The 25,325-nt window shown below is 44.0% G+C and overlaps 1 long non-coding RNA gene across 2 annotated transcripts in view; it reads right to left on the bottom strand.

Moving 5' to 3' along the window:
- Positions 1-13,922: 13,922 nt before the first annotated feature.
- The window catches only part of LOC141089352 (uncharacterized), a 66,497-nt gene continuing 55,094 nt past the window's right edge, over positions 13,923-25,325 (bottom strand). The window contains exons 4-5 of one of the 2 annotated variants that reach the window (XR_012232256.1): positions 16,019-16,094; positions 13,923-14,326 (exon numbers count right to left, since the gene is read on the bottom strand). This is a non-coding gene — a long non-coding RNA (uncharacterized lncRNA). The remainder of the gene's footprint in view (positions 14,327-16,018; positions 16,095-25,325) is intronic. The other variant, XR_012232255.1, reaches the window with a different exon arrangement.

Here is a 25,325-nt window from a genome sequence, read left to right as displayed (position 1 = left end):
AAATTTTGGAATTTTTTTTCACCACTTAGATAAAAGAGAACCTAGATATGTTTGGTGTCTATGAACTCATAATGACTTGGAGAATTATAATGACAGGTCAGATTTAGCATTTAGGGAAACTAGCAAAAAAAGCCAAACAAAAAAGCAAGTGTGGGATTGCACTTTTTTTTGCAATTTCACAGCACTTGGAAATTTTTTTCCCGTTTTAGAGTACACAACATGGTAAAACCAATGGTGTCGTTCAAAAGTACAACTCGTCCCGCAAAAAATAACGGCCATATTGACGGAAAAATAAAAAAGTTATGGCTCTAGAAAGTGAGCGAAAAAAAAACAAAAAACCTCCAGTCATGAAGGTGTTAAAAACCTTACGTGATACAGACCTTTGGAGCACATATTCGTGTTCAGCAAATTAAAATCTATAAGATACAAAAAAAATTTCTCAGGGGACAAGAACTTCTCTGAAATTTGTTGTGCAGTGTAATTAGATGCAGTTTTACCGCATCTAATGATAGTCTATGGCTGGGGTCACACTTGCAAGTGCAATGCGAGAAACTTACGCAAGTCTCTCTCCTCAATACCCAGCACTGCCGCCAACACTAGGGACCGGAGTGTGCGGCTGCACGTATTGCTATGCAGCCTCACACTCTGGTCCCAAGTGTCAGCGGCAGTGCCGGTTATTGAGGCGCGAATTTCTCGCATTACACACGCAACTGTGACCCCAGCCTAAGGGAAATTAACGCTGCAGGGACTGAGCGTCTCCGCATCGTAAATAGACATGCTGCGGTCTGGAAAGACACGCCGCATGTCCGTTTACACAGGTCTGCAGTCTTTGAACTCATAGTGGGCATGGGATTTCTTGAAATCCTATCCACTATGTTGCAACATCTGGACGCTGCGGGTTTGACGCTGCAGATGTAGGCCGCGTCCAACCCGCAGCGTTTAATGACCGTGGGAACATACCCTAGCATATCGTCAAACAGGAAGTCACTTTTTCCTTTCCAGAAGCTAACTTTCAGTTAGCTTTATTTCAAGTGACAAAAAAACGCATGTAATGAAAAAACACATGCAGAAAAAATACATTAAAAATGCATGTAAAAAATGCTGGTGACCTCATATGCAGACTTGGCGCAGATTTGACCTGCGTTAAATCCTGAGCAAATACTGATCCAATCCTGTGGAAACATACCCTTATCCTGTGGCTAGCATTAGTAACATTCATACCTCCCCCTAAGTTCTACATTAGCAGAGGTACTCCTCCTCTCTCCCTCGCATTGTTTGGTGTTATCATTAAACCACTGATAATGCAGATTTGCTTTCCCAGCTTCCTTTCTGGCTTTAAATGTGTTAAATTGGAGGAAACTATAGTGCTGTATGCAGATGTTATTTCTGCGAGTTCCAGAGACAGCCTTAAGGGGGCTTTACACATAGCGATATCGCTAGCAATATCGCTAAAGCGTCACCGATTTTGTGACGCAGCAGCGAAATTGCTAGCGATATCGCTACATGTGATACCTCCGACCGGCTCCCCCGCTGGCTATCGCTGATCACGCGAGATCGGCCTGGTTCATTTCTCGTCGTCGGCTTCCTGCGAGCCATGGACGCAGGCGGAAGACGGTCACCATCGCTGCGTGTGACAGGTAAGTGCGACCGCTGCTGCATCGCTGGTGAGATCTGCCTGTTTGGCAGCGCACTAGTGACCATTTAGCGATGCACCAGCTATCCTGACTGGGTCATATCGTGGTCGGGATCGCTGGTGCATGGCTAGATGTAAAGGGGCCTTTACTCAAAATACTCTCTATAGCCAATGTATTTGGGACATAATAGATATCAATGTTAATTGAGACAAGAATCAGCTGTGGCTCCACTACAGCTGGTTGAACAGACTACATACCTGAGCATTAAAGTAGACAGATCAATCAATTCTTTGAGGAAAATTAAAACCCCTGGGCAGCTACCCACTGGGCCCCATTTGATCCAACATTGGTAGAAAGAATTAATCACCTTAAAATGAAAATGCTTCTAAATTTTCTATATATTTTTAATTCTCCAGTTTTGCCATTTTAAGTGTTATTTTGCAGCCTTTCATAAAAAAGCATCTCAAAATATTATTGGTGATTCCCATCCCTAGTGCATTCCCCCTCCAAAATTTTACTACTAACATTCATCCAGCCAACTGGTCTAATCGCATTGGTGGCTGACTTCATCTGAGTATAACCTAAGGGTTGTTTGCCTAGAAATGAAATAATAGGTCTGGAAAAAACACAGGGGACTTCTATTGAGAGGCGCAATGTCTAGTATCCTGGATAACCCTGATCCCATGTCAGGAACCCAAAATGTATGGCACTGTATCTCTGCCTTACACTCGGAAATGAAGCTAAACAGTCACTCCATACAAAATTATGGCTAAACCCACATCTTCCTATTCATGGAGTCTTCAGTGGCAACCAGTTCAGGAAAACACATGGGATTTTTTTTCTTTGTGACATAAAAAATGATGGTGTGCTTTTTACATTTCAGAAATTACAACTGTAATCTGGTCTTCCAGACCATGCATTCCTCTGATATCAACTTAGAAATTAAATTGAGACAATGAAGGGCTCATCATCTCTCTGGACCCAACTCTTCTGGAGGATCTGGCTCACGATGCAAATCTTACAAAACCATTGTCTAGTTTCTATAGCCATCTAAGAAGGTTTGGTAGGAATGAAATGATGATATTCCTGATATTGATTATGAAAATTGTAGTATTCTTGCTGGTTCGGGTTCTCCACTTGTAGGTTGCCAGATAGAAGTTGGTGCAGATATATTTTTTACAGCGGATTCGTTATACCCCTTCAAACCGGTATAAAATGGGTAGGTTCAGATTGGCAAAATGTCTGATTAACAACTGGAACAATGCTACACATGTTCTAGGAATGTAGAATAATTGAAGACTACTGGTGTCACGGGGGTAGCGCAACCGAGTGACCAGAAGATTGCGGCATCTGGTTGACCAAACCCCTCAACTTATTAGATCTGACTCACCTTTTAGCAGTGCAGATCTTCCTTGCTCTGTTGCTGCAAGAGTTCATCAGTTCTGTCCATCTCCTGGAGCTTTCCATCCAGAATTGTCTCAGCTTTTCTGCTGAGTTCATCCTCTCAGGTATATATGCTCACACCTTGCACTAGGGGGTAACTGGTGATAGTTTTCAACTTCCTGGTTTAGTGTTGAAGGAGTAGTCTGAAGTAGCAGCAGTCACACTGTTGTTCTCAGGAGATATCTGTGTGGATTTGGCAGTGTGTTATCCTGATCTTTTTTCCATTTAATTTTTCCCTCCTACTTGTCCCTTGATTTTCTCCCAGTTGTTTAGTGAGCGTATTTGTATGATTGTAATTTTCTTTTATCCCTGCCTGTCAGGTTTGTGTTATCCTATTCACTGCTGTTCCACACCTCACTGCATGGGGAGGAAACAGATCCATGCATTTAGGAAGTACAAGGCCCCAGCATTTTCACCTTCAGGAGTAATCTGGGGAACTGGTATAGGCTAGGGTTCCTCTAGCTTGAGGGACAGGAAGGAGCCCCTTACCCCAGGAAATCCCGCAGCAGCACTGTTACAACTAGTAAGTTTTGAAATGCATGGAGTCCCATGTTGGTACTAAGAATAATGCACACTAAGACCTGACTTATCGGATTTGTGGATGACCTACTCGGAGATGTCTCGCTACACTCCTTTTATAAAGTATTATATTATGCCAAAAAGGTTATTGGAAACATCCATAGAAGCTTTCGAGGGGGGGCATGGATTTGAGAGGTAAATAGCGTGCTCACAATGTGTGAACATTCCTGAATTAATAGCAAAAACATAACTGGTTCCTAAGATATGTCACTTGTCCTGGGGTTTGCTATAGGACCCATGAAGTACTGTTCAGAGCACTGTGCAACCCCCTTTGCCCCACTTTTATTCTCAATTGTTTATTATTGTACTTCACTGTTTGCCCCCTGCTGACATTTTTTTTCATCTAATAAAAATGGGGGTACTGCGATCAAATGCGTTGGGAATAAGCCGGATTACTTACCGGTAATGCTCTTTTAATGAATCCACGACAGCACCCACTTGGAGAGAGGGATCCGCCCATAGGAACAGGAAACCTACAGAGATAAAAGAGGGCGGTCCGCCTCTCCCCCTCAGTTGGATTTCAGAGTACCAGGAGGACCGCCAATTATTAGGCCATTATATTATCCAATATTCTAAATTTATTATCTTTACAACTAAGGAGGTGTATATACATTAAGTTAACTTCTAGGGAGGGTTAGTGAACGGGTGCTGTCGTGGACTCATTAAAAGAGCATTACCGGTAAGTAATCCGGCTTTTTACTCTTCGCCACGACAGCACCCACTTGGAGAGACTTTCAGAGACCTTCACCTGGGAGGGACCACCGTGCTGAGGACCGCTCTACCAAAGGCTAGGTCGGATGAGCATGATAAATCAAGCCTATAGTGATTATAAAAGGTAGAGGGTGTAGACCAGGTTGCCACCTTACATATAGACTCGATTGCGACGTCTCCCCTCTCTGCCCAGGAGGAAGCCATAGCTCTGGCGGAATGTGCTCCGATACCCTACGGAGGATTTTCATTGCTCTCGGAGTATGCCAGCCCAATTGCGTCTCTGATCCGCCGAGACAAAGTACCCCTTGTGACTTCATATCCCTTCTTTTGGCCCTGGAAGGAAATAAACAGAGCCCTACTCTTCCTCCAGCTGCTAGACCTCTCGATGTATTGTAACGTCTAGTGTATGGAACTTTTCTTCCTCTAGAGGAGAAGGGTTACTAAAAAATGAAGGGAGATGGATCTCTTGTGACCTATGAAACTTCCCTGCTACTTTTGGTAAGTATGAGGGGTCTGGTTTTAATATTAACTGATCCTGAAATGTCAACAGAAAAGGGGGTTCTATTGAAAGGGCTTGTATGTCGCTAACTCTTCTGGCTGAGGTTAGTGCAACTAGCAGTACTGTTTTGAAGGATAGGTGTTTAAGGGATATTGAATCTAAAGGTTCAAAGGGAGGACGTGTTAGAGCCTCCAGAACCAGGTTTAAGTCCCAAGGAGGAACTCTAGGTATGTGCACCGGCTCACTCCGCTCACAGGCCGAGATGAATCTGCTTACCCATCTATTGCCTGCCACGTTATAACTATAGAGGGCCCCTAGAGCCGACACCTGTACTTTTAGTGTGTTAACAGCTAACCCTAATTCCTTCCCTTTCTGTAGGAACTCTAGGATCGCTGTAATCGGAATTTCTCCGGAATCCGGCTCTGCATGGGACTCTAGGAATTTTCTCCATACTCTGGTGTAAATTTTTGTCGTTGTCACTTTTCAACTTTGTAGGAGTGTATTGACTAATCCCTCCGAGAATCCTCTTGATCTCAACATTTCCCTTTCAAGTTCCAAGCCATCAAGTGGAGATTGTCCACTTGAGGATGGAAGAATGGCCCCTGTGAGAGGAGCCTGGGGGTTGAAGGAAGCACCCACGGGTCTGTCACTGACATTGCTTGCAGGCAAGAAACCCAAGGCCTCCTGGGCCAGAATGGTGCTACTAAGATTATTCGTGCTTCCTCTGCTCTGATTTTCCTGATCACCTGCGGTAGAAGTATGATTGGGGGAAATGCATATGCCAGTTTGAATTGCCATGGGGCCTGGAGGGCATCCAGAATTTCCGGATTGTCTGTCATATTTAGAGAGGCGAATCTTCGCACCAGTTCTCTCTGGTGGCGAAGAGATCTATTTGGGGACGACCCCATAGTGCCACGATGCGTGTGAATATCTCCCGGCTTAGACACCACTCTCCTTGTCGCAGTGTATGGCGACTTAGAAAATCTGCCTCCCAATTGTCTCTTCCCCTTATGTGGAGGGCTGAAAGAGACAAAAATTGTTTTTCTGCTAGGGATAAAATCCTTCTTGCGGAAGACATTAAGGTGACTGATCGAGTTCCGCCTTGTCTGTTCAGATATGCGACTACTGTGGTGTTGTCCGAAAGGATTCTCACGTTTTCCCCTTGTAACTGTGGAAGAAAATGACACAATGCATGATAGACTGCTTTTAGTTCCTTTAAATTTGACGAATCCTGATCTTCGCCTATATCTCCATAGGCCTTGGGCAAAACTATTTCCCATATGGGCTCCCCATCCTGTGGGGCTAGCGTCCGTGATAATTATACGGGAGGGTGTTATAACCCAAGGTACTCCTCCCGCTAAGTTATCATCCCTTAGCCACCATGTAAGGGAGGTTAGGACCTCCTGGGATAGCGTGATTTTCTTTGTCAGATTCCCCCGATCCCGGGATTCCTCTAAGAGAATTTGGTGTAGTTCCCTCGTGTGGAACTGGGCCCAGCGAACTGCGGGGATGCAGGCAGTAAGGGATCCCAGGAGGGACATTGCTTCCCTTAAAGATATGTGTGGCCGATCTATTGCTATCCTCACTTTCTTTTTAATTGCTGAAATTTTTACCTGAGACAGTAGACATTTTTGGTGTATGGAGTCTAGCTCGAGACCTAGGAAGGACTGAACAGACTGTGGCTCGATTCTGGACTTCTTGAAGTTTATTATCCACCCTAGGGACAAGATTGTATCAGCAACCCGCTCATTACATTGCCGAATTGAATTCCCTACTATCAAAAAATCATCCAGATAGGGTACTATTAGTGTGTCCTTCTGGCGTAAAAAAGCCATCACTTCCAGCATCACCTTTGTAAATACTCGTGGTGCGATGGAAATGCCGAATGGCATGGCTGTGAACTGGAGATGCTGTATGGTGCCATCGAGGAGGACCGCCACTCTGAGGTATCTCTGATATCTGCAATGGATGGGAATATGATAATAAGCATCCTTCAGATCCAAGCCTGCCATCATACAATTAGGCAAGAGGAGCTTAATCGTGGATCTTATGGATTCCATCTTAAATTTATGATTTATTATAAATGAATTTAATTTCTTCAAGTTGATTATCGTTCGGAATGACCAGTCTGGTTTAGGTATCAGAAAGAGAGGGGAGTAAAATCCTCTCTCTTCCTGCCTTTTAGGCACATGGACCAAAACTTTTTTGTCCAGAAGGCTCCAAATCTCAGCCTCCAGGGCCTGCTGTTGAATTGGTGAGCTGAAGGATGTTATGATTAACGAATTATGGGGTACTTGATGAAATTATATCTTTAACCCTTCTTTAATAATGCCCAGGACCCAAGGGCTAAGCGTAATTTTCTCCAATTCTCGAAAAAATATTTTTAGCCTCCCCCCTACTGGAGGGACTGGCTCCTCAGTTCCTGTCCCTGCGGAAGGAGGATCCCCTAAACATGGCACCTTTGCCCTTTTCCTTCCTTTGTGGACCAGCGGTTTTGATTTTCTGCTGGTCTTCCTCGGCCAAATGGTCTTCTCCTAAACGCCCTCCTATAAAATGGGAGAGGAGGGTTAGGAAAAAAGGATTCCCTTTCTTTTGCCTTCGTAAGGATTTCATCTAAGGCTTTCCCAAATAAGAACTCACCCTCGCAAGGAATGGTACAAAGCTTTGCTTTGGATTGGGTGTCACCTCTCCAGCTTTTTAGCCATAGGCTACGTCTGGCGTTATTAGCCAACCCTGCTGTTCTGGCTGCCAAGCGTAAGGAATCAGCCGAAGCATCTGCTATATATGCCACTGCGCCGCGGATTAGAGGTATGGCGGCTCGTAGCTTGTCTCTAGAGATCTTCTGGTCTATTTGCTGGTCTAGTTGGTCGATCCAGACCAGCATAGAGCGAGCTGTGCAAGTACTAGCTATTGTCGGCTTAAACGTGCCGGTAGCTGCCTTCCATGCCCTCTTTAATGAGGCGTCTGTTATGATTGAGTCACCGTAGGAGGCAAAAACAGAAATGCTAGCTAAGTCCTGAAAACCAGAGAAGTTGGCAACTATCAGATTGCAGACCCCTGAACCTATCAACACAACTAGCAGTAGCCGTGGGGGGTTCCTACGATGACCTAGACCCCTCGATCACAGCCGGAGAGATACATAGGCCTAAAGAAGGAAAGGGGAAATCTAACTGCCCCAGAGCAGACCCCAAAGCAATAGGCAGCCCCCCCACATATAATGACGGTGAAGCAAGATGAAAACACTTAGACAGAAAGACAGGCTGAGCAAAGACGGGGCCCAAAAACTACCTAGATAGGAACGGATAGGAAGGCTGCTGTCTGCAATCTGCCAAAACCCTATCAGAGACAAAAGCCAACAAGCTGATATAAAAATGGCCCTGAAGCAACTAAGCTTCAAAAACTAAATCAGCACTCAGGTACTTTCAGAAGACAGAGCTCACGGAACATTGCACACTCCAGCAGGGAGTGGCAGAATCCAAAAAGCAAGAAAAACAAAAACAAATCTAAGATGCAAAAAGGCAAAACAGAAAACTTAGCTTTAGGAGAGCAGGAATCAGACTGGTGTCCAAGAGTCCACAGAGAAATCACCTGCAGGGCAGAAAGGGCGTAGGCTGCCTTAAATCCAGTCAGTGACTCCACTCAGCCAATCGTCTTCATTAGTCCCAGGTGCCTGATAATCAGGCTCACTACCTTCCTTCACTAGAATAGGGAGTTCACCAGACCTCAGTGACGGAGGGGAAAATGAACTCACAACAGGCGTCAGCTTTACGGTCCAGAGGGTCTTTTAGAACGCCCGAGTCCTCCACTGGTAAGATTGTTTGCTTTGAGGCGGAGGCCACTGCCGCGTCTACCTTCGGGACTTTAACCCATGTCGACAAGTCTTCGTCGTTAAAGGGGTACCTTCTCTTTGAAGTTGAAGGAAGATACCCTCTCTGGTCCTGTCTCTCCCACTCCTTCTTAACCAGAGCTTTTATCGCTGGAATAACCGGAAAAACTCTCCTCTTTCTGTCTGTTAGACCTGCAAACATAATTTCCTGAGTCGTTCGCGGCTCTTTTGTATCTGTGCAGCCCATTGTATTCCTCACGGATTTAACTAAATTATCCATATGATCTAAGGGAAAACAGCAACGGCCCTCCATCTCTGAGGAGGATGCCGATGTAGATGCATTAGAACTATCCGAGGCTATTTCGCCCTCATCGGTGTCTACGGCGTCTGCTGGCCTAGATGTTTCGATATTAGTAGGCCTGCTAGACTGACTTAGGGCCTGTAGTTCTTCCCTAATTATAGCCCTTATGTCTGCGGCTGATGTTGACGCCTGCTTTGCCGTTTCGTTTATGCATCTTTTGCCCAGTCTTTTTGTGTAAGAGTCCGGTAGCGGACGTGTACACAGGGCACATTCTTTATTTTTTGATTTTTCCTTCCTCTTAGTCTGAGATAGACACATCATGACGGAGGGGAGAGGGAGAGCGAGAGAGACATTTTATCAGCTTGATAGGCAGAGCGTCGTCCACTCACCCAGAGAAGCTGTAGGTACCGGCTCAGGAGGCTGAGAAGGAGGCTTGTTGGCATGGCTTCTGTGGCTACGATCCGAGGACCCTCGTCTTGCGTGGTCCTTGGCTGCTGCTGCGTCGCCTGCCTGGGGATGCGTGTCCTGCCTTGGTGAAGACATGATTGCACGCCATATCCCTGTGCCCCAGGCCTTTTATAAGCCCCTTCATACCTGGTACCTCCCCCTCCAGGTGCGCCTATTTGCGGCTCCTCGCTACAGCGCTGAGACTAGCCGCCCGCGCTCTGCAGATCAAATCGCTTTTTTTTCCTCTGGAGGGGGCGGGGAGCGCCTCTCTGCGTGCAGCGCCGCCCAGCCGCGCGTGCGCTCTGAGCCGAGGAACCTCCGGTAACCCGGAAGTTCCTCCTTACCACTTCCTGCAGCGCTGCCTGTGCGTCCTCCTGGACGCTGAAGCCCTTTAGGAACGCCGGAGGCTGCCGTTTTCTCCGGTTCCTGCGCCCCCACATGGACCGGAATGGATCCTCCCGCCCGGTGTCATGTTGTCCACAGAAGAACCCCGGTCGGCACCACCCGGTACCGGGGTTTCTGCCCGTCATCCATACCAGCCGAGGAGGGAGCCGGATTCCAGCACTCCCCCGTCGCTGCCTCTGGACCGGAACCCCTGCCGTTCTCGCAGACACTGCACAGGCGGTTCCTTGGCCCAGGTAAGACTGTAGCGTATCCTGCGGTTCCCCTTCGGAACAGGAAACCAACTGAGGGGGAGAGGCGGACCGCCCTCTTTTATCTCTGTAGGTTTCCTGTTCCTATGGGCGGATCCCTCTCTCCAAGTGGGTGCTGTCGTGGCGAAGAGTAAAAAGAAACTTTATTCTCAATTTCTGAAGAATTGATTTACTTCAATAGTACAGACTACATTACATGTTCAACCAACTGGATCCAATATCTCGGAGGATTTATCCACCAGCCAGGAGGCAGCAGCTGTTGTCTTCATGCCTAAATAGGTGTTGTGACGGTCACAAGTCCACCAGGTACGCATAACCAGCACTCCTAGGCTAGAGAATTACCCTATTGTTCCCCACTTCTAAATTTATTCATTTGTCTAATTGCACTTTATGTACAGTCAATCTTTATTTGTTTGTTACAAGATATATAATCTTTCATGTATTTTCATGCAATCAATCAGGGCTGTGGAGTCGGTAAGCCAAACCTGCGACTCCGACTCCTCAATTTCCCTTACACCGACTCCGACTCCAACTCCACGACTCCGACTCCCACACATATTGCTTATATTTAAGTGAAAAATTTATTGTAGTACAATGTGAACCTCAGACATTTAATCATTTTTATGATCCAATAATCAAGATATTTATATAGAACAGAATATATATTGGTGTACTACCCGGTTTTCATTCTTTTTGGTACAGATACGATATGGATAGACAGATATGGATAAATGGATAGATAGAGCAGATTTCTAATCTGCTTTTGCTATTGAAAACATTATCTATGAGCTCAAAAACCTTTCAGGTGATGCAGTTTTTTAAAAAGATGATCAGCTTTTGCAGCTGAAAAACGTATCCTCAAAAAACACAGGAAAAACGTTGTGTGTGAATGTAGCCTTAGATCAGGAATAGAACAGCCATTTATAGGACATTTCATAACTTTCCCAAACTCCTATGAAAAAATATTCAGCACATCCTGCATTGAATTACTGTACCCAATTTATTATATATTTTAGGAGTCGGAGTCGGTCCATTTTATACCGACTCCAACTCCGACTCCACCAAAATGAGCACCGACTCCGACTCCACGACTCCGACTCCACAGCCCTGCAATCAATTCAATAAAATGTTTCTTAAAAAAGTTGGTAAAACAGATATTAATGTTTATTACAAAACCAATTAACATAGATAAAGAAGAGCAAACCAATCCAAAATGCAAACAAATTACCGATGATAAAAAAAGTTTGATAAATGTCATAATCAACATTCAACTTATGGCACCCTCCCCTCCCTTTCCAATGTGGAATCAAACTGTTTAAAAAATGTTTTTATTACAGAAATAGTAAAATAAAGACCACATCCCTCGCCAACTCCTCAGAGACATAAAACAGTACTTTTAAATGCAAAGCATTAATAGGCATCCTAGTCACAAATGCTAAAGTTCATGAAGAGTATTATGAACCTGACAATCTGATGTATTATCTAGTATAAGTACGCCAGTCTTGTCAAAGCAATCGCTCTTCTAACCATCGCCTTGTTAAAAGCTTAACTTAATGTACCTTAGGTATTTTTTATCAGTGTAAAAGAGTAACAAAATGGTTTTCAACATTTTTACAATCATAATTTCACTCAACAGAAGAGAAGGCACTGCAAGTATAACATTGTAGCAAGCGGTTTGTTGAAACTATAGCACCTTCTGAATTATTGGTCCGTTTTGTTTATTAGTGGTTCTTTAACAGTTTGAAAGATTAAATTTGAAAAATGAGACTTCCTTTTTCTCTTAAATTATACAAATTTAATGAACATTGGAATTCTATTGAAACTGATCTACTGTATCAGACTACCCTACTGCAATTGGAAAATTACATGATATATTGTATATCTAGCCTGAAATACTGAATTTCCTCATGCATTCCTCAATGGCTCTTTCATAAACGGATGTCCACTGATTCATTCATGAAAACGCTAAATGGCTTTGGTTTGCATTGTACCCTGTAACCAACACTCTAGTTAAAATGTTGTATATAAAAATAAGTACGCCGAAAATAAAATGAATGCATTAAAGGCTCATTCACAAAATGGATGCCTACAGATTAATTTGTAAATAAAAGCATAGGAATCAGGAATGATGCTGTTCCTTACTGAATTAAGAATTCCCATGCAGTCAATATACAGTACTCTAGATTTACAGATGCCAATAAGGAAAACTCAAACCACTGAGTCATAAATCATGCCAAAATTACAGAAATATAAAACCTGTATTGAATACATGGTTAGGAAAAATAATGGCACTGTAGAGACAGATGCACACACACCACAGTAAATATCACAAATTTAAAAATAGTGTATATGCAATATAATAATCACTAATAATGCACATGCATTGAGGGATTTCGTCCTCGTGCTGACCCCCAGTGATGTGTATGCTCCCTAGTGATATATGTGCCCCCAGTCATCTACAGTATTATGTTTATTTTTTAAAGAGCGTGAATGGCCTTGTGTGTAAGAGGAGGGAATGTGATATGACAGCAGACAGAATGAGCAATTCAAATACAAACTTTCTTATTTTTATGCAGTGCAAATAAGTAAAGCAATTTAAGAACTTAACACCTCATTAAATAACTATGGATAAACACAGTAGTTGCGGTATACAGTAATGTATGTAGACTGCATGGGAATTATTAAAGGGAACTAGTCAACTAATTTGTGCTGCCTAAATCATGGGCAACACGAATCAGAGCCTGGCAGCACGATTGAAAGCAGGTGTATTTTTCTATGGAATGTCGGTGACTCTCCCAGCCCTTTTTTCCCAGTGATGCTCTAGCGAATTGAATGTACTCTCCCCTATGTACACACAGGGACCTGCCAGTCAAGTAGGCTGCAGGATACGGTGAAGATCAGAGCCAATCAATATTTTCTTTATGAGTGAATCAGTGAACATATACAGTATGTATATTAATATGGCTTCTTCCGGGGGCGTCTTCCGGAAGAAGCTTGGTGCGAAACGCGCGTTGGGGTAGTGGAGGCTGCGGCGTCCATCCATTATTTTGCACATAGTGCTCAGGTAATGTTTTACTTTTATGATATCTTTTGGCTCACTTAGTATTGGTTAGTTCTATTGATGTGGGGACTTTGACTTTAGTGTCATGTTACCGCCACGTGCAGCGATATACATCTATTTATAATCTTATGCTATTAGTCTGTTGGATTTCTTTGTAGCTGTTGATTCACTTTCATTCATGTAGGGACTTAGACCTTTGTGTCATGTTGCCGCTATATGCAGCTATTTATATGTGATATCATGTTTTTAGTCTTTCAATTACATGTGGCCTCATGAAATATATCTATTTAATTGTACTTTACCTGCACTTTTGTATGGTCGTTAGGACATCTGTGTGCCTCCTACTGGGCAATTTTGTTTTTTTGTTTTTTATGTGTTATTAATAAACATGGTATTTTTATAATTTTTCTGGATCTCTTCATACTTTTTCAGCCATGTCTTTACATTGGTCTAGGAAAAGGTTTTAATCTAAGATACAGTAGATAGGCACGGCATCTAAGTAATCAAACTGCACAATACCTGTGTGGTCTGATGAATAGGAGTCATTGCATTGTTCTTACTGCACATTTTCATTAATTTTCTTTATGCGTGAATCAGTAAACATATGTATATTAAAATAGTTACAAATAAATATACTTACAATATAAATATTTACATATATACAGACAAATATAATAATCATTGGACACAACAAGCAGACATATATATTTCTATTTTACCACTTACAGTAGGGCAGCCTGATGACCAGTTATGAGGTAAGAATCACATAAAAAAAAAACACTGGACAGGCGCTGTATAGTTACTAGTGACAATCATAGTTTGTTGAAGACTGGCATTGCTTTCTTGTCCTTGAGATTTGTTTTACATTTTCATTAATTTTCTTTATGCGTGAATCAGTAAACATATGTATATTAAAATAGTTACAAATAAATATACTTACAATATAAATATTTACATATATACAGACAAATATAATAATCATTGGACACAACAAGCAGACATATATATTTCTATTTTACCACTTACAGTAGGGCAGCCTGATGACCAGTTATGAGGTAAGAATCACATATGAAAAAAAAAAACACTGGACAGGCGCTGTATAGCTACTAGTGACAATCAGTTTGTTGAAGACTGGCATTGCTTTCTTGTCCTTGAGATTTGTTTTACAGGAACTGTTGATGTAAAAAAAGAAAGATGTTTCAATAAATGAAATACTTTTAGCTCTTGATATCAAGTCTTTACAAATCTGGTAATTTAGCACAGATGTTTTTGAAGAGAATTAAGATAGTCCAAAAAACTGTTCTCACCACATTGCTAATGACGCTTAGAGGTTACATGGACAGCTTGGTGAACATCAAGCCACAGGAAAACTCAATGCAAAATGGTAAAAAATGATCCAGCGCTTTATGCAAGCCCACTCCTTTCTCTACCTGTCTAAAATCAGCAATGACATTCCAAACTCGGGCATGTGTCTGCTTGTAGGGTAACAGTGGAGCAGGTTCAATATAGGATCAGTGAAGTATTGCTTTTTACTTTTGATGTACCCACCTAACAACTTTTAACATGTCTAATAAAGGAGAGGGCTGGAGATAACATTTTTATAAGAGACGGAAATTGAATGTTACAATTAATCAATAGATTTCAACCAGGACCTAATTGTAAAAGTCAACTTCTAGATTATTACGATTATTAACATTGAAACAAAAAATGATTTTCTTTAAATTTAAATTGTCTTTAAATTCTCCATATTACAATTGTCACATGTCACTAAGCATAATACTGAATTTCTTGTTATGTACAGATTACTTTCCAGCAGTCTCAATATCATTACATTCAGAATTACAAGATCTTTACATTGGGTATGGAAAGTATTCAGACCCCCTACAAATTTTTCACTCTGTTTCATTGCAGTCATTTACTGTATATACTCGTGTATAAGCCGACCCGAGTATAAGCCTACCCCCCTAATTTCGCCACAAAAAACTGGGAAAACTTATTGACTCAAGAATAAGCCTAGGGTGGGAAATGCAACATGCTCCATATTAATATATGCCCCATATAATGCTGCACAAAGGTTAATGGTGGCCCATAACATGCTCCTTATTATATATGTCCCATATAATAATGCTGCACAAAGGTTAACGGTGGCCCATAACATGCTCCATATATGCCACATATAATAATGATGCTGCAATTAAAAAAAAAAAAAAAAAAAAACACCTCTCTTTATGGCATGGCTGGCTCACCCTCCCCCAGTGCTACTCACCCTCTTGGCGTCTGCATATCCAGCTCTGCTACATCTCGGTCCCAGCATCTGTATCTCTCTTCCTGTCTTCTTCCTGTGCGGTCACATGGTACCAGGGAAGCACGGAGGGAGCCCCCTCCCTGCTGATGCTTCTCTAAACCCCTGGTACACTGCGATCATGTTTGAAAGGGGAGGGAGCGAAAAGATGGGTGCAGACACTGTATGAAGAGCAATGTGAGGATGGGTAACAACAGTATCATGTGAGTGCCATGCCATGTCTAGGCAAAATATCAACAAGTTGGCTCATCACAAGATTTACCAGTTCTGACGTGACAAAAAAGACAGAGTAGGTGGCTTATATGCTTGGTAATAGTGAGATCACAGAGGCCCATGCAAGCAACGCGAGACGCACGTTACACAGTCTGGAATGGAGGCCTGAAAAAAAAAAATGATGAAGCCTTGACTTTAATATTTTAATATCGTCATATGAAGAGAAGGCTCGAGTTTACGAAAAATTACAAGACGTCGACAGTAGAAGATTGGAAACATAAATAGATAAGATAGTAGTCGCTCTATGAGATAAACACCAAAAACATTACTGATTCATTTTAATAAATACCTGTAATAATTCAGTAGAAGCCTTGTTTGATCTGAGCGAGATGAGGCATAACTCTTCCAAAAAGGTCAGTGCAAAACTAAAGAATAAAAAGTAAAGGTATAAAATCTGCCAGGTATGCAGTAAAGGGGGCAGTACAACAGTAACCTTTTGCCTTTGTGCAAATAGTAAAGGGGGCAGTACAACAGTAACCTTTTGCCTTTGTGCAAATATGCTTGTGCAGATGAACAAAAAATGAAATAAAAAATATATCTAATATATAAAGCTCAAGTGTGTGTATGTATGTATGTATGTATGTATGTGTATGTCCGGGATTGGCATCCGCACCGTCGCAGCTACAGCCACAAAATTTGCCACGGTTACACGTCTGGACCCCGAGAGTGTCCTAAGCTATGTTGTGAGGCGAAATTTTAACCCCGCACGTTCCAATTCACCACACAATTTTGCCCCTATCTACATAATGGGGTAAAAAGTGTATCAAGCCCCGCCCCTCATGATGTCATAATGGTTGCCATGGCGACGCTGATGTCATCATAGGTAGCAAGCCCAGGCGCTCATTATGATGTCATAATGGTTGACTATGGGATGGAGGATGTGTGATGGGTATATGGGCACTGGACTATGGGATGGAGGATATTTATGACGGGTATATAGGCACGGGACTATGGGATGGCGGATATGTATGATGGGTATATGGGCACGGGACTATGGGATGGAGGATGTGTGATGGGTATATGGGCACTCGACTATGGGATGGAGAATATGTATGATGGGTATATGGGCATGGGACTATGGGATGGAGGATGTGTGATGGGTATATGGGCATGGGACTATGGGATGGAGGATATGTATGATGGGTATATGGGCACGGGCCTATGGGATCGTGGATATGTATGATGGGTATATGGGCACGGGACTATGGGATGGAGGATAATTATAATTTGCTATAACTAACCACAGTTAGTTACTATGCCCGGGCAGCGCCGGGCTCTTCAGCTAGTATATAAATAAATGAATACACTGACAGTAGCGTCAGAAGTTAGCAGAGTGTTCAGTGATGTCAGGAGTAATCTTAGACTGTGCCGTTAGTTTTGCACTGACCTTTTTGGAAGAGTTATGCCTAGTTATTATAATTAATCAGTAATGTTTTTGGTGTTTGTCTCATAGTGCGAGTACTATCTTATCTATTCATTTTTCCGATTATAACTCCATTGTGGTAGGAGTCTTTTGGTACTTGCAGCTGACTCAGCACCTATATACGAGCTCCGCTAATATCATTACTTTCTGAAGATAGGAAACAGGTGATTTGGAGCAAAAAGAAGAAAGCAATAGACTAGGCTCAGTTTCAATGCATGATGGACATAGCACATCATTGTGAGGGAAATGACATCTGCTTATGACGTGCTATGTCCGCCATTCGTCATAAAAGGGCTAAAAAAAAAAAAAAAAAAAAAAAAGGGAGGCTTCAAAGTATGCAAGAAGTTTGCTAATCCTTGAAGGGCTTTAGATTAATTAATGTAAAAGGGAATGAAAAAGAAAAAATTCCATTTACTCAAATTCCATTCAGCTAAAATGTTACTTCAGCCCCAAATTTTATCCTGCATAATTTATTATGCAATTTCTCCTGAACACAGCATTGCCTCATATATAGTAGACACTAATGTTTTATAGATAGAGATTCACACGTGGTCAACATTGCTGGTACCACTCGTTCAATGACAGAAAAACCCACAATGGTGACAGAAATAACTTGAATGACAAAAAATAAATAATCTATGAAAATGAACAAATGAAAGTCAGACATTGCTTTTCAACCATTCTTCCACAGAATTAAAAAAAATAAGACTCATGAAATAGGCCTGTACAGAAATGATGGTACCCCTTGAAAATAATGTGACAAAAGGGACATGTTAAATCAAGGTGTGTCCACTAATTAGCATCACAGGTGTCTACAATCTTGGAATCAGTGAGTGGGCCTGTATAGAGGGCTACAGATACTCACTGTCCTGTTTGGTGACATGGTGTGTATCACACTCAACATTGACCAGAGGAAGCGAATAGCTTACTCACCGATAACGGTGTTTCTCAGAACCCATGTCAGCAGCACGGAGAGAGTGGATCCGCCCATCAAGGACAGGAACCTAGATAAAAGGGCGGGACCTCTCCTCCACCCCCAGTTGGTTACAGAGCATCAGAGGGTCTCCAGGCTAGCTAACAAAAGTATATTCATAACATTATAATATTGCATATTATCAAGAAGCACCGTGTCTAAACGAAAACACTCTACGAACAGTAAACCGTGCTCACCGCACACGTGAAGGGGGGAATAAGCGGGTGCTGTCATGGGTTCCGAGAAACACCGTTATCGGTGAGTAACTAAGCTATTCTCTCTCACCCATGACAGCACCACGGAGAGAATTACAGAGATTGGCAGCTTAGGGAGGGACCACCGCCTGAAGGACCCTTCTCCCGAAGGTCAGGTCAGACATAGAGGCTAGATCTAAACGATAGTGTCTGAAAAAGGTAGAAGGTGTTGACCAGGTGGCCGCCTTACAGATCTGTTCTATCGATACCTCTGATCTTTCTGCCCATGAGGTTGCCATTGCCCTTGTGGAATGAGCTTTTAAACCCTCCAGGATGGTATTCCCACTGGATGAATATACCAGGGCAATCGCATCCCTTATCCACCTATCTAGGTTACTCTTAGATGCCTTGAGTCCCTTCCGAAGTCCCTGGAAACACACAAAGAGAGCCTTCCTTCCTACATCCCTTGGTGGTCTCTAAGTACTGAACTAGGCACCTCTTCACATCTAGGGTGTGAAATATCTCCTCTCCCCTATTTCTAGGATTTGGGCAGAAGGAAGGAAGGACTACTTCTTGGGACCTATGAAAGTGTGTTGCCACCTTAGGTAGATATGCCGGGTCAGGTTTCAATATGACTATCGTCTAGAATTTTAGTAAATGGTGGCGTTGCTGACAGAGATTGAATATCGCTCACCCTACGAGCGGATGTTAGGGCCACTAGAAGCACAGTTTTTAATGACAAGGTTTTTAGGGGTGCTGACTGGATGGGTTCAAGTGGGGGGCCTGTTAGTGCAGATAGTACTAGGTTTAGATCCCATGATGGTAATTTCTGGGTAATCATTGGTCTAGACCTGGCTGCGGTTCTAATAAACCGTGCTACCCAAGGGTTGCCTGCCACGTCCTGGTTATAAAGGGCACCTAGGGCCGCTATCTGTACCTTCAATGTGTTACTCGCCAGCCCGTTCTAAACCCCTTTGCAGAAATTCGAGAATTTTGTCAATCTGGACTCGATCCTGAACCCTTGCCCCGGAGCTGGACAGAAATTTCCTCCAAGTTCTCCCATAGGCTCTCGTCGTGATCAGTTTCCTACTCTTTTGTAGTGTAGAAACCAGGTTTTCGGAAAACCCCCTCCCCCTCAGCAGTGCCCTTTCAAATTCCATGCTGTTAAATGGAGGTTCACTGCCCGAGGGTGTAACACTGGTCCCCGAGACAGTAGGTCCGGGAGATCTGGTAGGACCCAAGGGTCGGCTATTGACAGTATTCTCAGCCAGGAGAACCAAGTTCTTTTTGGCCAGAAGGGGGCTATTAGTATCATTCTTGCTTTGTCCTCTCTGACTTTTCTTATGACCGCCGGGATGAGAATGGTCGGCGGAAAGGCATACGTTAGGCCCTGTGTCCACGGAAGCATAAACGCATCCAGGGCCCGGGGATTTCCCCTGGGGTGTAGGGAACAAAATGCTTCCACTTTTTTTTTTTTTGTGGTCGGCAAACAGATCTATGTACGGGGTTCCCCACATTTTTACAATATGCTGAAAAATGGACTGTTTTAGAACCCATTCTCCCTGCCGTAACTGGGTGCGACTCAAAGTCTGTTCTCTGATTTTCTGTTCCCCGTATATGCAGTGCAGAGAGGGATAGTAGGCTTGTCTCGGCTAGGGTGAAGATTTTGGAGGATGTGTTCATTAGTGCCCGGGACCTGGTTCCCCCCAGTGATTTATGTAGGCCACCGTCACCTGATTGTCCGAAAATATGCGGATGTGATGACACCGCAGCGCAGGTAGAAAGTGTGTTAGGGCATAACTTACTGCCAAGAGTTCCTTTTGGTTCGAGGAGGCTTCTAATTCCTGACGTCCCCGTTCCCCCTGAGCCACCTTGTTGCTCATATGTGCTCCCCATCCCATGGGACTGGCATCCGTATAAATTATGTGTGATTTGTATTACCCAGGGAATCCCTTTGGATAGGTTGTCTGTTTCCTCACCAAGCTAGGGAATGAATAGTTTTGGAGTCTAGTGTAACTTGACCTTCCAAGTGACCTCCTAATGCTAACTGGTTGGCTAATACATCCCATTGGAGATCTCTCGTATGTAGCTGTGCCCATTGGACTGCCGGCAGGCAGGCGGAGAGGGACCCTAGTAGTGACATCGCTTTTCTTAGTGTCATGGAAGGGTTCTGAATCGCTCGCTACTATCTAAGCAATTCTCTCTTTTTTGCGGTCCGGAACATAACACTCTTGGGTGTTTGAGTCCAGTGTTAGTCCTAGGAACTCCTGAACTTTGCTGGGCTCCAACCTCGATTTTTTCAGGTATAGAAGCCAGCCGAGGTTCCGTAGAGTGTTCATTACTCTGTCCCTCTGTTCCCTACATTTTTGGGCCGCGTTGCTTGCTATTAAAAAGTCGTCCAAAAATGGGATTATTAAAATATCCTGCTCTCTTAGGTGGGTCATCATTTCTGCTACTAGTTTCCTGAAAACTCGTGGGGCTATAGAAATTCCAAATTACAGGGCCCTGTATTGAAACTCCTTTATCCCGCCCTCTATGGAGACAGCCAGTCCGAGGTATTTTCAGGAGTCTTTGTGGATGGGGACGTGATAGTAAGCGTCGCTGATATCTAATACTGTCATGAAGCAATGTGGGAAGAGAATTTTGGTGGTTGACTTGATTTACTCCATTTTGAATTTCTGGTTTTTGACGTAATTGTTTAGTCTTTTTAGATTTATAATTGTCCGGAAGGTACCGTCCGGTTTGGTCACCAGAAAAAGAGGGGAGTAGAACCCTCTGCCCCTCTCCTGCAGGGGAACCTCCTGGAGGACTCTTTTGCTTAGTAAGCTTAGGACCTCTTTTTTGAGAGCTTTTTGTTCTCGTATTGAAGATCTTAGTGGAGTTACCACGTATTTTTGAGGTGGGAGAGAGAGAAAATCTATCCTCAGGCCTGATCCTATCAGATTTAATAACCAAGGGTTGTTCAATATTTTCCTCCAGGCTGGGAGAAAAAAAAGCTTAGCCTCCCTCCCACCCTGGGCAAACAGTCACTTGGAGGGTTTCTTGTCTCGGGACGAGTTACCGAAGAAGAACCCCTATCTCTCCTTCTGTCATCCCATTTCTGTTCTCCTGGGGGTCTTCTCTGGAAAAACTTTTTGTTACGAAAGGACCTTTTAAAGCCTGTAGGACCTAGGTTTGGGAATCCCTTCTTTTTATCTCCTGCCTTTTGGAGGATGTCATCCAGTGTCTCTCCGAATAGGAATTTTCCTTCGCAGGGGAAGTCTGTAAGTCCCCTGGCCAACATCTGAGCCACAGCGTTCTTCGGGCTGCATTTGAGAGGGCTGCCGCTCTGGATGACAACCTCACTGAATCAGCTAATGAGTCTGCAAAGAAGGCCGCCGCTCCCCTTATTACTGGAATGGACTCCAGGATCTTCTCCATGGGTGTACCTTCCCTTAACTGTTTCTCTAGTTGATCCACCCATACCATGAGGGCTCTGGAGGTACATGTTGCTGCTATGGCTGGCCTAAGATTTCCCCCAGCTGATTCCCAAGTGCCCTTGAGGAAGGTATCGGCATTTTTATCTAAGGGGTCTTTTAGAGTGCCCATGTCCTCAAAGGGGAGTGCAAATTTTTTTGAGGCCTTGGCGACCGCTACATCTAGTTTCGGGGCTTTGTCCCAAGATGTGAATGCCTCCTCGTCGAATGGATATTTCCTCTTAAGGGAAGGGACCGTGGAGTTTTTCCTATCCGGTTTTTCCCATTCTTTTTTTATCAGGCCCTGTACATTCTCGTTTAGCAGGAACACTCTGCGTTTCTTTTGGCCCAGTCCCCCAAACATTATGTCCTGGACTGATCTATCAGGTCGAGGGTCTGCACCCCCATGGTAGACCTGCCTTACTGCCTTTACTAACATGTCTACCTCATCTAGGGGAAAACAGTGATGGCCCCCCCCATTTCTTCGTCTGAGGATGACGAGTCGGTGTCCGAAGTCTGTGAGGTAACCTCCCCTGACGTCGAGATCTATGACTGGGAACCAGCTACTACATCCCTCTTTTTAGCTTTCCCTCTTTGTTTTAGGGATGAAAGGGCACTCTGAAACTCCGATCGGATTACAGCTCTTAGATCTGAGGCGTAATCTGGGGTTTCATCACAGAGAACTTCCTGTATGCAGGATTCGCAGAGCTTTTTATCCCAAGAGACTGGTAGAGCTCTGCTACAGGTGAGGCATTCCCTGTTCTTTGTTTTTGCTTTCTTCTTTACCTAATAAGGGAAAGAAGTCTATTACAATGGGGAACTTTCACGTAGATCACTCACCCAGGTATGTACGGTTGCAGGTACCAGTTCAGGAGGTGGATTCAGGTCCCTCATGGGTTGATCCAAGAATGGTGACTTGCTCCTCGCAGCCGACCTGCTACGCTGCATGGAGTGGCTACTGGACCGGCCCTCGCACCTGTCCTTCTCCTTTTGCCGGTGATGGTGGTGTTGCTGATGCCTGTGCTGCTGCTTAGGCTGCTGCTCAGGCTGCTCCTCTTGCTGGTCGCTGTCCTCCATATTTACAGGACGCTTCCAGCAAGGAGTGGTTCCAGCTCTTCCTTTTTCAAATTTCCCGGGGTGTGACGTCACTTCCTTTCCCAGCCTGCACCGCTCTCTTCCCTGGGGAGCTCGCAGTGCGCATGCGCCGACCGGAGGGACCCGGAAGTCATCTTATCCATTTCCGGGGCAGCGCCATATTGGTACACCTCTGTACCATGGCGCTGCTCGCGTGTGTCCCGGGTCACCCCCAGCCTCCTTTCCGGAGCAGCGGCTCAGTCCTCTCCCCCAGCTCACCCTGTCGAGCCCGTCGGCTGCAGCGGTGGCGGCTTCAGGAACCGACCACGCCGCAACAGGGGCCTCCCCGCTGTCAAGACCACGGACGGGACGGCCCTGGATTCCTCAGGTAAGCTGCTGCTGGTTCTATAGGTCACCCGTCAAGGACAGGAACCCAACTGGCGGGCGGAGGAGAGGTGGCACCCTTTTATATGTAGGTTCCTGTCATTGATGCGCGGATCCCCTCTCTCCGTGGTGCTGTCATGGGTGAGAGAGAAAGAAAGAGTTGTCTCAGGAGATTAGAAAGAAAATTATAGACAAACATGTAAAAAGGTAAAAGTTATAAGACCATCTCCAGGCAGCTTGATGTTCCTGTGATTATTACAGTTGCACATATTATTCAGAAATTTATGCTCCATGGGACTGCAGCCATCCTCCCTGGACGTGGCAGAAGGAGGAAAACTGATGACAAATCAAAGAGACAGATAATACGAATGGTAACAAAAGAGCCCAGAAAAACTTCTAAACAGATTAAAGGTGAACTTCAAGCTCAAGGAACATCAGTGTCAGATCGCACCATCCGTCGTTGCATGAGCCAAAGTGGACTTCATGGGAGACGACCAAGGAGGACACCATTGTTGAAAAAAAAAATCATAAAAAAGCTAGACTGGAATTTGCCAAACTACATGTTGACAAGCCACAAAGCTTCTGGGAGAGTGTCCTATGGACAGATGAGACAAAAATGGATCTTTTTGGCAATGCACATCAGCTCTATGTTCACAGACAGAAAAATGAAGCATATCAAGAAAAAAAACACTGTCCCTACTGTGAAACATGGAGAAGGCTCCATTATGTTTTGGGGCTGCATTGCTGCATCTGGCACAGGGTGTCTAGAATCTGTGCAGGGTACAATGAAATCTCAAGACTATCAAGGGTTTCTAGAGAGAAATGTGCTGCTCAGTGTCAGAAGGCTTGGTCTTAGTCGCAGGTCATGGGTCTTGCAAAAGGATAATGACCCAAAACACACAGCTAAAAACACCCAAGAATAGCTAAGAGGAAAACAATGAACTATATTCTGAAGTGGCCTTCTATGAACCTTGACCTAAATCCTATTGAGCATCTTTGTAAAGAGTTGAAACATGCCGTCTGGAAAAGGCAACCTTCAATCACGAGACAACTGGAGCAGTTTGCTCTTGAGAAGTGGGCCAAAATACCTGTCGAGAGGTGCAGAAGTCTCATTGACAGTTACAGGAATTATTTGATTGCAGTGATTGCCTCAAAAGGTTGTGCAAAAAATATTAAGTTAAGGGTACCATCATTTCTATCCAGGTCTACTTCATGAGTTATTTTTTTTTAAATTCTGTGGAAGCATGGATGAAAGGCAATCTTCGACTAGGCATTGGATATATTCACATTAAGGAGAAAAAATTTTTTGCCGCACACACAGTTAGGTTGTTCCTTTGTTACAACAATTAAGGCCCCGTCTCACTAAGCAATCTCGGTAGCGAGATCGCTGCTGAGTCACAACTTTTGTGACGTAACAGCGATCTCACCAGCGAGATCGCTGTGTGTGACAGCGATCAGCGAGCGGCCCCCCTGCCGGTATCGCTGATCGCTGCAAGAAACCTCTGGACATTTCTTTGGTCGCTGGTCTCCCGCTGGCCAGCACGCATCGCTGTGTGTGACAGCGGGAGACCAGCGATCAGGTGTAAAAAAATAATAAAAAAAAATAAAAAATATAGTTATTCTCACCTTCCGATGTCCCGTTCAGCCATCCTGCCTCTCTCCACGCTCCGGTCCCAGTGATCCTTTGCATGAATGACCGCGAGACTTTGTTATCCCGCGAGACCGTGACATCTCGCGGTCATTCGTGCAAAGGATCACTGGGACCGGAGCGTGGAGAGAGGCGGGATGGCTAAACGGGACGTCGGAAGGTGAGAATAACTATATTTTTTATTTTGATACTATTTTCTACAGCGATAGCCAGCGATGCCGGGCGCTCAGCATCGCTGTGCTGATCGCTGGTGAAGCTGTCTATGTGACAGCTCACCAGCGATCACATAGCGACTTACCAGCGATCCTGACACCTTCATATCGGTGTCGGGATCGCTGGTGAGTCGCTTAGTTTGACGGGGCCTTTAGATACATATTTACACAATCAAGTAAGCTTATGCATTTTTGTTTATAAGTATTTGTAATTAATCAGAGAAACATTGAGA

This window comes from Dendrobates tinctorius, unplaced genomic scaffold (genome assembly GCF_039654945.1).
Source record: "Dendrobates tinctorius isolate UK_male_01 unplaced genomic scaffold, ASM3965494v1 ptg000046l, whole genome shotgun sequence".
NCBI lineage: Eukaryota > Metazoa > Chordata > Amphibia > Anura > Dendrobatidae > Dendrobates > Dendrobates tinctorius.
Note: the sequence above shows the minus strand (reverse complement) of the source record. Positions and strands in the feature narration are given on the sequence as shown.